Genomic DNA, 12364 nt, shown 5'->3' on the forward strand with positions numbered 1-12364 from the left:
ATTACATTTAAATAATTAATATTTATTAACTAGCACAATATCACAACGAAACTAAATTCATAATTAGGTCAAGGCAAACAAATTACACGGAAACCAGAAAGATCTCAAAACAATCAAACATAAAAATTTATTCTACCCTCAAAACAAAATGTCCCTAATTTAATCTACCTGCACCAGATTTATTTATCCAACTATGAAAATGCACTTGTGCACGAAACTTGGCCTCAAGTTCTAACATAGTGTGCATTCGCCGATCTGGCCTACACGGGGGGATGACAAGGCGGCGCGGGGCGCGGTGTGGGCTGACGGGAGCTGGCAATCTGAAACGCCCCCCCACCCCCCACGCCGGCGACTAATTTCCGACAGACTAGTATACTCCTTCGGCACAATGTTTTATACTATTTCATATTTTATTAGATTATAAATGAGGATATGAGAACCGCTACGCCGGATGCAATCTGCCGAGTGGTATGTTTGCCAATAATTGGCTATTTGGCTTGGATTCCTCAAATGAACATTTGAATTTATCAAAAAAAAACTAATGAAGATGAGAAAGAAAGAGGAATGAATGAGATTTCTGTAAAACGAAATACGTAGTTCATGACGTCACTTAAACGTAATGTGACAACTTCAACCGATTAGTACAAATTTGATATTTTATTGAGCTATAATAACTTTAAATATTCCTAATCAACAACAAAACGCCAGCCACATAAACGTCGCAGGTGTCACGTCCTTCGCTGACATTGACACATGTTAGTTTTAGGATTATAAATTCTCGACAAATTAATTGCAGCTTGCAGGTGGTCGGCCCATTGTTTTATCCATCAACGTTTATATTCAAAAATTATTATTCCAAGCCTATGGGCTTGGAATAATAACGTTTGCAATGTTTTACACGTTATACCAACGCGTTCCTAAGTTTCATACAATCATTATCACAGACTATAAAAGCTAAAGAAATAGTTGTGCAAAAAATCGCTAAATTGTGATGATTGTATAAAATATTCTTAAATTCTAGCAAATAAAATTAATAAGTTGTAAACACGTTATAAACACTATAATAAAGTTGTATTTTAATAGGTTAGTAATTCTAGCTACAATTATATTTACAAACTATAACTTACCGGTATTAAAAAGTTTGTGGGTGTACTGTAAATACATTTAGCATCAGTAGAATTCCAAGAACCCCGACACCGCATAATGTTTACGTACCTGGAACATAAAAAAATAATTAGCAATCATCATCATTAAAATCATCATAGTGTCGTAATTCAGGACAATCTGAGACACATGAGTGTACACAATCGTGTACTCTACACTAATCACTGGCTGAACAGAACACGGTTCCTTAGCCCATTCCAATTTAAAAAGTTAATAATTTTCGACGGAAAGCTGACGGTTTATCGCAATTTCATCGTCTACGCTCCGTACCAACCGCCGATAAGTTTCCTTTCAAACGGCCTTGCCTGTTTGACCTTTTTGTTTCGAATTCACGGCTTGCGTCGATACTGCCTATCTGCCGAGGTAATTAAGCATTGTGGCCTTTTTTCTATGTGTCTGTTTCGTAAATCGCGAAGATTTGGATACTATTAAAATATTGTAGAAGGTGTTCAAAATTTTGCATACGTTTTCGAGTGTTGCGAAGATTTTATAATATCAATTCTTGTTTCATCAAGGTTTTGAGGAACAATTCCTCGTGTATTATAAAAAACACTCTACAAAACCACTGACAAGTTGGTTGTCATACATTCGCATAGCGTTTCATATATTAATTTACCTATATAACTATATATACTCAAAAGAGTTCTATGACTCTAAACAAATAAGATCACATTGGTTGAAATCGATTCAAGTTTAGGCTATCTGAAACAAGCTATCTCCATACAAAGTCAGCGGGATTCATATCCTATAGTTGGTTTAAAATATTCAAAACAATGTTGCGATAATTGTCACATAAGGTGGTGACCCGAGATAATGCGAGATATTTCAATAACACGTAGATAGGTCATGAATAAAACACGATACGGAAACATAAGTCTAGGTACTTAATGATTTCATACATTTTGTATTCAACATACATTGTTGATGCCAGATTTGAATTTAAAGAGATAATTTCGTTGTAAACGCAAAGTAAAATTTATTGAAAATATTTTTTTTAAACGAGTACGACAAAATAACTGCACTACTCCTATTATTATTATTGTAAATAGATAAATAATAAATACATTAAGCAGCAATAGCCTAGTTGGTTTTGGAACAGACTGGCGAGACGAACGACGGCAGGTTCAAATCCCAAAGGCACACACCTCTGATTATACTAAAAAAAAATATGTGTGTATTCTTCTTTTCTCTTTGTGAATTATCACTTGCTTTAATGGAGAAAGAAAACATCTTGAGGAAACCTGCAAATCTGAGAACATCGCGAGGAAATCTGCATATCTGAGAAGAACATTGCGAGGAAACCTGCATATCTGAGAAGTTCTCTATCAGAATTTCGAGGATATGTGAAGTCTACCAATCCACACTAGGCCAGCGTACTGGACTAAGGCTTAATCTCTCTCAGTAGTAGAGGAGGCCCGTGCCCAACAGTGGTACAGGACAGACAGACAGATAAATATTGAACCATCTCGAGTGAAAAGAATTTTGACCCAAAACTAACAGATTTGAACGGTGCCATAGAATATGTTTCTGTAGATGAATCGATGTTATAAGGTTGAGAGATAACAACAAGGTTACTAGACGGTAACTAACATAGCGTCTTTTCCCAGAAGTTCTAAATTGCCAGTATTCTAATTCATTGGTAAGACCGTTGGTTTTCGTGAAAGAAGACCCAAATTTAGGCTCGTGCTCTGAGAATTTTCTATAGCCTACATATAGACCGTAATAGGCGTCTTGATAGTTCAATTCTAGATCAAAGAATGGGTTTAAGAAATTAAAGATTTTGATACTGAACATTGTAGAAATCTAGTTTTTTTTAATTTTCCGGGCAAAGTAATTTAAGCATGCGCACGAAGATCACTTATACCAAGGTTTTAACGCACATAAAAAAATCCTACTACTATCTAGCTAGATTCCTTTTTTGTATTCGTTATTAAAATGTAAAACTAAAAAACAATGAAATTATTTCCGTCTAGTAGTAATTAAAAACGAAGAACATAATACCAAATATTTCGGATGGACAGTACATCGTTAATTAAACAATATAACATTTGAGTTTAAATTAAATACAATGTCAAATAGATAAGATAGATATATTTCTAATACACGTACAAAAAATCAACACATCGAGAGAAAAGCAATAAACTGATGATACCCAGCAATGATAAGACCGCCTACACAAGTGGTTGTATTAGGACCACCTTCAAACTGTATATTAACCTCACGTTATATGCCATTAACTGATTAATCACCGTTTGTGTATCGTGTCAGTTGCTTCAAAACGATAAGTAAGACTTTAGTAACTAAATTAGAAGCAAAATGATGTGAGTTAATTAAGGACATATGTTATTCTCTTCTTTTTGTTATTTAGATTTATCTATTTTTTTATCGTTTTGAATGACGAGACGAGCTTGCAGTTCGCCTGATGGTAAACGATTTGACCGTCCATAAACAATAGACAACATCAACACTGAATTACAAAGTATTGTTTGGTATTCTACTGCGCTCGCCATCCTGTGGCATGGGATGTTAAGTCTTATTATGTCCAGTAGTTACACTGACTATAATTCCATTTTCATCTTGTCACGTTTTATCAAAGGTGTCGGACACAAACTCATCAAAGATTTGAAAAATAATTAACTCCGAAGGTAAATCGGTAAAACAGCGTTGTTCTTATTGATCTAATTTATCGGAAAATTTCCATCGCCAACACAGCCGCTAACTATGACTGATGCCTGTAATTGGGTTAATCCATTCATCCTAGATTTGACTTATATCGATGTGTTAATTACAATTACAAGCTAGAAATTTTGGAATATTTACTAATAAGGCAAACATAATGGGAAACTTAATATGTCGCACTCTTAATAAAATAATTAAATATACCAAAATTGTTAATTTGTGGGAATCGTCAAAACACTCATTTCTTTTTGCAACCTTTTTTTAAGTTGCTATAATATTAAACTTATTAAAGATAGGTCAAAAATGAAACCTATGGCATGAAAAAAAAGGTCGGAAACAGAAATTATTTTTTTGACGATTCCCACAAATTGACAATTTTTGAATACGTCATTATTTTATAAAGAGTGCGATGTATCGATTTCCGTCATACTGTACACGTTGTACCTACTCGTTACATTTAGATACAAGTCTGCCGGTCCCAGACGGCCTTCACTGCGTCATCAAACCGGTTGGTCATTACCTTAAGCGCTCCCAAGCACAATAAAAATGGAAGCGAATAGCTCGGCGACAGCAAAAACAAAAGGAGGAACGAACGAGGATGCGCCGATGTAAATATTCGCAAAAATGTTCGTTCTGAAATAGCGATTCTGCAATATTTTACTTTCAATATTGACAGATGTTATGTATCAGATATATAAGGTAATTTGTATTACCTCTGAAGGGTTACAGATGGTTATTTTTTTAAGTGAACGGCAAAGTGACCCCTTCGCATCTGATGAAGTCGAGTGGGGTCCAATAGAATAACGACTGACGAGAGATGATTACCCCCTCGGCAGTCGATACAATTATGCCGGCCTGTTAGAACCGAATATACACAGGCAGATCCTTAAACGCGGAACACGTGGGCCATTATGGCGGGTTTTAACACCTTGTATACAGTGATCGCTATCCGGGCGGATATAAAATATATCCTACCACCAGCAAAGGTATGATAAATAATAGCGACAACATAAACACACAAACGGAAATTTACCAATATAATAGAAATAACCGATGTTTAGCGAAATTTGTAAGTCAATCCGAAATTCCGAATAGTCTAACAAGATAACCGAGTAATAACCATAACATTCAACTAAATCTGGAATATCAGAATAACATCTGCAAAGCGTCCTAACCGAAATCTATATGAACAGGATACCATTACGCGTATATTAGGGCCGGGCCATCGGCAACACCTACGCAGTTCGTCGGCCTAAAATATCTATATTCGTTCATTCATAACCTCTCAAAAGCGGAGTAGTTTATATAACTAATAGCCGATACTAACAAATTCTGAATGCGATTGTAAATATTTTACACTATTGAAACCCAATTTAGAATCTTGAATAACCGTTCTACTTAACATTGGTCGGCAGCTGCTGGTGGTAGGATGTATTTTTATCTGCCCGGATAGCGACCACCGTACACAAGCTATTAAAACCTGCCATAGTGACCCATATAAGTGCATCACGTTCTGGGATCAGCTCGTGTATATCTGGTTCCAATAGGCCAGGGTCCTTATTCTCTATCTCGCACGTTATTTTAACACACTATCATACAGAATAAGGGCCCAGCACAATTGTGTCGACTGCCGAGGGGTAATCATATCTCGTCAGTCGACATTCTAATGGACCCCGCTCCACTTACCATCAGGAGCAGTGGGGTCACTTTGCCGAAGAAAGTTCTCGTCTGTATGAAAAATTGATAGCAACAATTTCCTTCATATGAAAACGCGATAGTGCTTGCATGCTGGTAAGTGCGTAACAGGAGAAATTAACAAACCGGTGGTACCAAACGGATTCCGGGACACAAGAGACCTAGCAATAGAAAGTCAGCTTTCGTAATCGTGAATATAATAAAACTGGAGGTAAATAGTGTAAACCAAACGATGGCTTTGACATGATGGCCCACAAAGCAAAATCACTCGATCGTCGCTGGACCCGGAACGCTAACACAAACAACCGAGTCGGGCAATCTCTTCGGCAAACAATATTTGCATGGGACGGAATTGAAATTCTTTAGCGATATGGCTCGCACCCTGTCCCATCATTATTTCACGTCTTAGCTTTCGTATTTCCTTGTAAGGGAAACTAATGATCGACGCCACAAAATAGTTAATACCGTAACTACACGTACGGAAAGCTGGAAACATTTTATTCTCTAGCAGAGTAAACAGTAAACACTACAGCGGCCTAAAACAAAATTGTAACGTACAAGTAAACGTTCGTCACCGCAGTTGCATTACCTGCAACGCATAAGTAAACGTTAGGGATAAACGCGCGTAGCCACGCAACGCAGTTGCAATACGCGCAACACACGTGTCACTTTATCAATAAACACACGGCACAGACACGTGACACGTGCCCGCACGAGACCCATTGTGCCACTGATACAGATTGGGACACATTTTCATGCATGCTTTTAATTATACATTCTTTTATACTGGCGGCCATTTGTTTTTCGGACTGTTTTACCGAATGACGGTTTATTTATCTAGATTAGAAATTGGATTTAGTTCTAATGATGCTTGGATGGTTCAACATGTCTGGAGAATGAAGACGTGAGCCTTTTACTGTTGATTAAATAAGAATTAATACAATGAAATGTCGAAAAACAATGCCCTAAGTGAAGTTATTATCTGTGTGTTAACGAAAAAGGGCACCACGTAACATCTATATAATACAACCTAATCCTATTCCTACATCCGGCATGTTAATACGGAATAATTAAACTCTACAATAATTATCCACATTTACATGTATAAAGTACATAATATTCGTTTAAACATGCAAATATAATACTACTACTAATTCAAAAACTCGCGCTCATTATATTAACAATAAGATTATTACCAAATCTATTTAAACACTATTTAAAATATAATTTAGGTAGATGACGAGTGATTGATAAATATATTTATGGATACAATATCCATGCCAATGATATAAATTCCGAAATTTCACAGTCCGTAATATGTCGCAGTTTTGTTTTCCACGATGATTAATATCCGCGCGTTTTTTATCGCCACATCTGCATCAACCTTTACACAATTTATGCATAAAACACTATTAGTACAACGGAGTCTAGAATTTGAGCTCGATATGGCGATAGGCTTGCCCGCCATCACATGGGACGGAATACACACGGCGGAAAGTGGGTGCACTTGTTATGTCTCTGCCTACCTCTTCGGGGATATAAGACGCGTGTGTATAGTACAGCTGAACGTTGCGAAGATCCTCGCCCACGCAGACATCAACTCACTAATTATGACCAACGTGCTGCGATAAACATCAATGACCCGCCGATTTCCTCATCACAGATTTGTTCTGAATCAATATTTTCTTTGGTAAATTTTTTATTATTCGTGCAAGGCAAAGTGATGAAGCACCTGGGCCCTTATTCTGTATGATAGTGTAAACGCGTAACGCGGCTGTGTCATGTTATCATCGAGAAATGTGCGTGGAATGGTATTCTGTAAGCCAAATTTCTATAGTCCTAAACATGATGCGTTGTGTTACGTGCTTGTTACACACTGTCAAAATAACGTGCGGGATAGAGAATAAGGCCCCTGATGGTAAGTGGGGTCCAATAGAATGTCGACTGGTGAGAAATGATTATCCCTCGGCAGTCGACACAATTATGCCGGCCTGTTGGAACCGGATATACATAGATATAATGATATACTTGTAGAATTATGATATTTCAAGCCTAATGCGCAAGTTTATGGGGAATGGCGGTTTAAAATCGTATCTCGCAAATTTGTTTTAGTTAATGTTAACAAGATACAGTGTATATGAGTGATATTGCAATCTATACCTTATGTTACTGTTTATCTAAAATGAAAACGATAAACTGATAAAGTTATTATAATTATCAAAACAGATGACATAATTATCACAAATCGCATTATTTAAAAACTGTTATCAACACTAAATGCTTATTATATGGCGTTAAGAAAATTCTTACAACAAATTCATTCAATCTGACCCCATTAAATTCACGGCATGATAAGATGCTAATAAAGTTGATAAGAGAAATATGCTATCACGAGCCAAGATCTAAGATCTCACCTTTAAAGGGCAATTTTATATCGTGGAGCGGCGTAGGCGGCACTCAATGTAAAGGTTACGCCAAACTACAGCCAACAAGCCAAGCTTTGGTCCAACACTGTTTACTTTGGGTCTAGTTCGATATCGACGCGGTATGCGATGAGAGTCGCAAAAGTTTAGTTGGTAATACTTTATATGAGACGTCAGTTAACCAAAGATAGTCTTATTATAAAATGTTATTAGTAAAACTTCAACATACATAATGAACCTTTATAAAATTGTAAGTAAGCTAGCGCCATCTCTCGGCAATTTCAAGAACTACACAACACACTTGTGTTGCCAATCGGGACTAATTGCACGATGAAATGTACTACATTTCAATTGCTTACATGTAACCATTTGAATTTGGGAGTGTCTTGTAAAAACAATATCAAACCATGTTAATGAGAGATAAGGCATCAAATGCGTAAATACTCATTGCCGTTTTAATTTATGGATTACACATAAAAGATATAACAAAAACTCCGATAAGTGTTACGATATTATTATTGTTCTGAAGTCAGATGTTATCATGTTGTGCTTCGCGCATGATGTTATTGCCGGATTTGTCATCAGTTAAATTTTATTTCTCATATGTTGTAAATTACAATCTCCAATACATAACGGGAAAAAGTTTGGTTACCAATTTATATTGCACAATTTTTATGTTTTAATTAAAAAATATAACATAACATAATATATTGAAATGTCTCATAAAACGCAAAAACAGATATCATCCATAAATTTAACAGCTGCCGAGCGAAACGCCCATCATAAAGAGTACATAACACGACTGGTTCCATAGATATTCCACACGTACGGACATTCCATGCATCTGCAGGATCGTAATAGTGACCTAGACGTCGAGAGATGCAATCTACCTCATCAGCATATCGATTTACATAACGTGTCTAGTCGGGTTTTTAGATCACAATAAAAACTGTCTAACACAGTTTAGGTTTATCGCAATTTTCCTAAGGAGGTCTGACTGCCATCAGGGATTTGATTTTAATGATCGAACGTTTTTTATCGTAAGCGTTTTTTATTTGATTATAATTATTATAAAGGTAAGTAAAATGAAATTTTTAAATACACCTTTTTAAGCATCTTTTCTGTGTTTCGTCAAAATTTGAAGCGTTAATTCGCTCTGGATGTGAAAATAACCGAAAAACAAAAACTATCTAATGATCATTAAAGTTAAGCGACGTCTCTGAGTGTGGCGGTTAGCATTTTTACCGTATGCGGTGATATCGATTTAGAACATTATTTTAACGCTGTGTAATATTTGATTGATATCTAGGGCTTCCTTTGCTTCAATAATATTTATCCTTGGAATACCTATATGAAACATTTACTTAACTGAAATAAATAAATTCATAATTCCACATTTGCATGTTAAAAATTATGCGCAGAGCATGCGGGCTTTTGAATGCGACATTCAAACACACCTGTTCAAATAAAAAAAAATACGAATACACAACGCATCGTAAATTTGGCAAACTCCAATACAGGCAAACCCAGAAACGAGGTGGGGGAAAAAAAATCCCTAATGCATCCGAAATATACCCGAATACGTTTGTGCGCCGAGTGACTTGAATAACAATGAGGTCAAATTGGATCAGAGAGAGATAAAATCTATGTTATTCGTGTTATATTTATATGACGGGTTTGGGGGTAAAGGGCTTGTTTTCCCGGCGCCATATGTTACACTGGTCATATGGATATGATTGACCATCATTGTCTGTAACGGAATCTATTTAAATGTCAAAAGGTGAATTGAACTTAGTACCTACGCTATGACAAGAGATTTGCTCTTCTACTTTGTCCCTTTTGGAAGGGGCAATCGGCTCCCCAGGTGGTGAGTGATCATCGACCTCCATGGAGCGAGAATAACCACGAATTTGTAAGGATGAGGGGAATAGAAGGTCCAACAATATCACTGGATGAAATCTAACAGAAAATTAATAAACATGGATTGTGAGAGAAATTGTACTTCCTTGCTCAAGTTGAAATTCATATAGACTATGCTATCTACTTCATTGCTCTACAATAGCGTCATAATTTCTTGCCCGTGTTTACAATAACAGTTAACCATAGTTTTAAAAGGAAAATAATTGGCTCCATGGTTAATAAATATAAAACAAACGATAATTTTTTATCCATTCATACAGCACAGCCGCAGTTACGCCACCGGATAGCCGAAGAAGAACTAATGATATGTCATTAAAGGCACGCAGTACCGCACCCGGCACGTACAATGTGTTACGTTAGATAACACTTGACTAATAATTAAATACTTCCACTTTACTTTCGTTTGTATTGGTTTCGCCTCACATTCTATTGGTAATGAGGGAGAAATCCAAGCTGGGTTGGAAATATTTTTCCAGGATTTGCCAACCCTAGTTCACAAGGAAAAACGTCGAAAGATCATTTCGTACATTGAACTTAATTGGACTATTAAGGTCAAAGGCCTTAGATCTATCCAGAAATTAATCTCTTTGTAATCTATTAGAACAGTTACAGTATTATTTTTAATTCGTCCGTGATATATTTAAATAATACTGACTTCTTGAATTTGCATAAAAAATACTACGACCAACTTAATAGTAAAATGGACGTTAGTTTTTTGAACTTAAGATTTATCCACGTCCAATAACCACACTACAATAGTTGACCGAATAGTTTTTCGAACATAGATTCGATCATTAGCCAGAACAATGTTATCTCGGAGACGCCATCTGCGCCCGACGCGGCGTGGAAAGTCCGCCATTCCGGCTATCAAGCGACACATATAATGGTGCACTAAAATGTCTGTCAGTCCGCGAGCCCAAAGTCAAGGCAACAAAAAAATAATCACCGATTCCGAAGTATGGCAGAAATTTGTGCCGACACGCACGCCCAAGTGAGCGGCCCCTTTATTTGACAGCAAATTAATAATCACACGCATAACCGGAACGTCGCAACCGAACGCCGCGACAACACAATGCAGACTTTATAATCTGAGCAATAGAGTTCATAGTGGATGTCTTGATGGCAAACAAATGGTCTTATGCAATTTCAATCCTTAGGTCGGGCGACGTTAAAGCTTAAATCGAACACCGGAACAAAGTTAATAAGATGTAATTCATCCGGGCCAGCACGCTGCGTTGCCGCTCCGGGTGCCGAGTGAGCGAGACGCGTGTAGTGTGTATTACTGTGTGCGAGAGAGACGGCGAGAGTTCTGCGAGTTCGCCGGCAGTCATTAGCGTGCGCGACGGCGGCTCGCGGGCGCGCCGTCGCCGTATTGTGGAAACGAGGTGCGATCGCAAACGTCGTAAGCGGCGTTCTCATTAATTTTCAGGAAGACGCAAAATACTCTCTCATTGCTCGCCCATCGTTAAATGGCTTTCAGGTTGTTCGAGTGTAGAGAGCAGACATTTCCAAGTTCCAGAGCACGACACACCGACGCGACGCGCTGCTAAATGACTGTTTGATAACATTGTTATCAGCATTCGTGCCCTTGCATTGAATTTATTCAACGCTACTTTTTTGCTTTATCAACCATATAATCGAATAAAACTCTGCCTCATTATAACGGTATGCTTTTGACATAAAATAAAGAAATTGTAATATCGTCCATCTCAAACAACTCCATTGTTGTTTACTTGGTGTACGTACAGCCCAAAACTGTGGCTCATTTGCAACCTTAATTAGTCCTTCCTCTAATTAATACTTATTTAATCCAAAAGCATAATGAAAGAATCGTTATATGACCAATTAAATTCAATTGCAATCTGACAAGAAAATAGACCGTCATTACACGCAATCATTACAGAGGCTGATACCAAAACACGACTCATTCCCGTCAGGTCCCTAATCTACGACTTCGCTATATTTAATTACATTAGAGAATCGAGACCGGCGCGATTGAGTGAATGTATCTTCACTAGAAACGTTAATAAGGCAAAGCGAGCGGATTTCCGCACAATGTTTTCCTTCGCCGTCGATGCGTAATGTGTAAACAAACACCGCAATTGACATAATAACCAACAATAACCTCAGTATGGAAAACAATTTAAAATAGTCTTATTGAATAAGACGCTAGTAATTTATTGATTGATTTTGTTCTATTAACGTGAAATATATAGTGAATTAAGTTTATAGTTGAAATATAGAAATTAATTACAAATTAATCATATGCCGAACCGACCTAATCCAATATAGATTCGACAAAATATTTTTTGACGATAATATAACCCATTAATGCAACTGAGTAGTGACCATTGGTATCCGGTATTTATATTTCACACAAAGCCACATACATAACCGTTTACATTTGACGTCAAACGTTTATAAAAATGTTGGGAGCAGTGGCGATAACCCCGCGCGTGTTTCTGTACCGCGCCTGAGGTCAC

The 12364-nt window shown here is 37.0% G+C and overlaps 1 protein-coding gene across 3 annotated transcripts in view; it reads right to left on the reverse strand.

The window, feature by feature from the left end:
• LOC115441411 (AF4/FMR2 family member 3-like) overlaps positions 1–12364 on the reverse strand; it is a 259154-nt gene that overhangs the window by 210805 nt on the left and 35985 nt on the right. The window contains exon 2 of one of the 3 annotated variants that reach the window (XM_037447627.1): positions 1128–1215. The exons of the other annotated variants lie outside the window; for them this stretch is intronic. The gene's annotated coding sequence lies outside the window, so the exon portion shown is untranslated. The remainder of the gene's footprint in view (positions 1–1127; positions 1216–12364) is intronic. 3 annotated transcript variants of the gene reach the window in all.

The sequence above is a fragment of the Manduca sexta genome, chromosome 7 (genome assembly GCF_014839805.1).
Source record: "Manduca sexta isolate Smith_Timp_Sample1 chromosome 7, JHU_Msex_v1.0, whole genome shotgun sequence".
NCBI classification, from domain to species: domain Eukaryota; kingdom Metazoa; phylum Arthropoda; class Insecta; order Lepidoptera; family Sphingidae; genus Manduca; species Manduca sexta.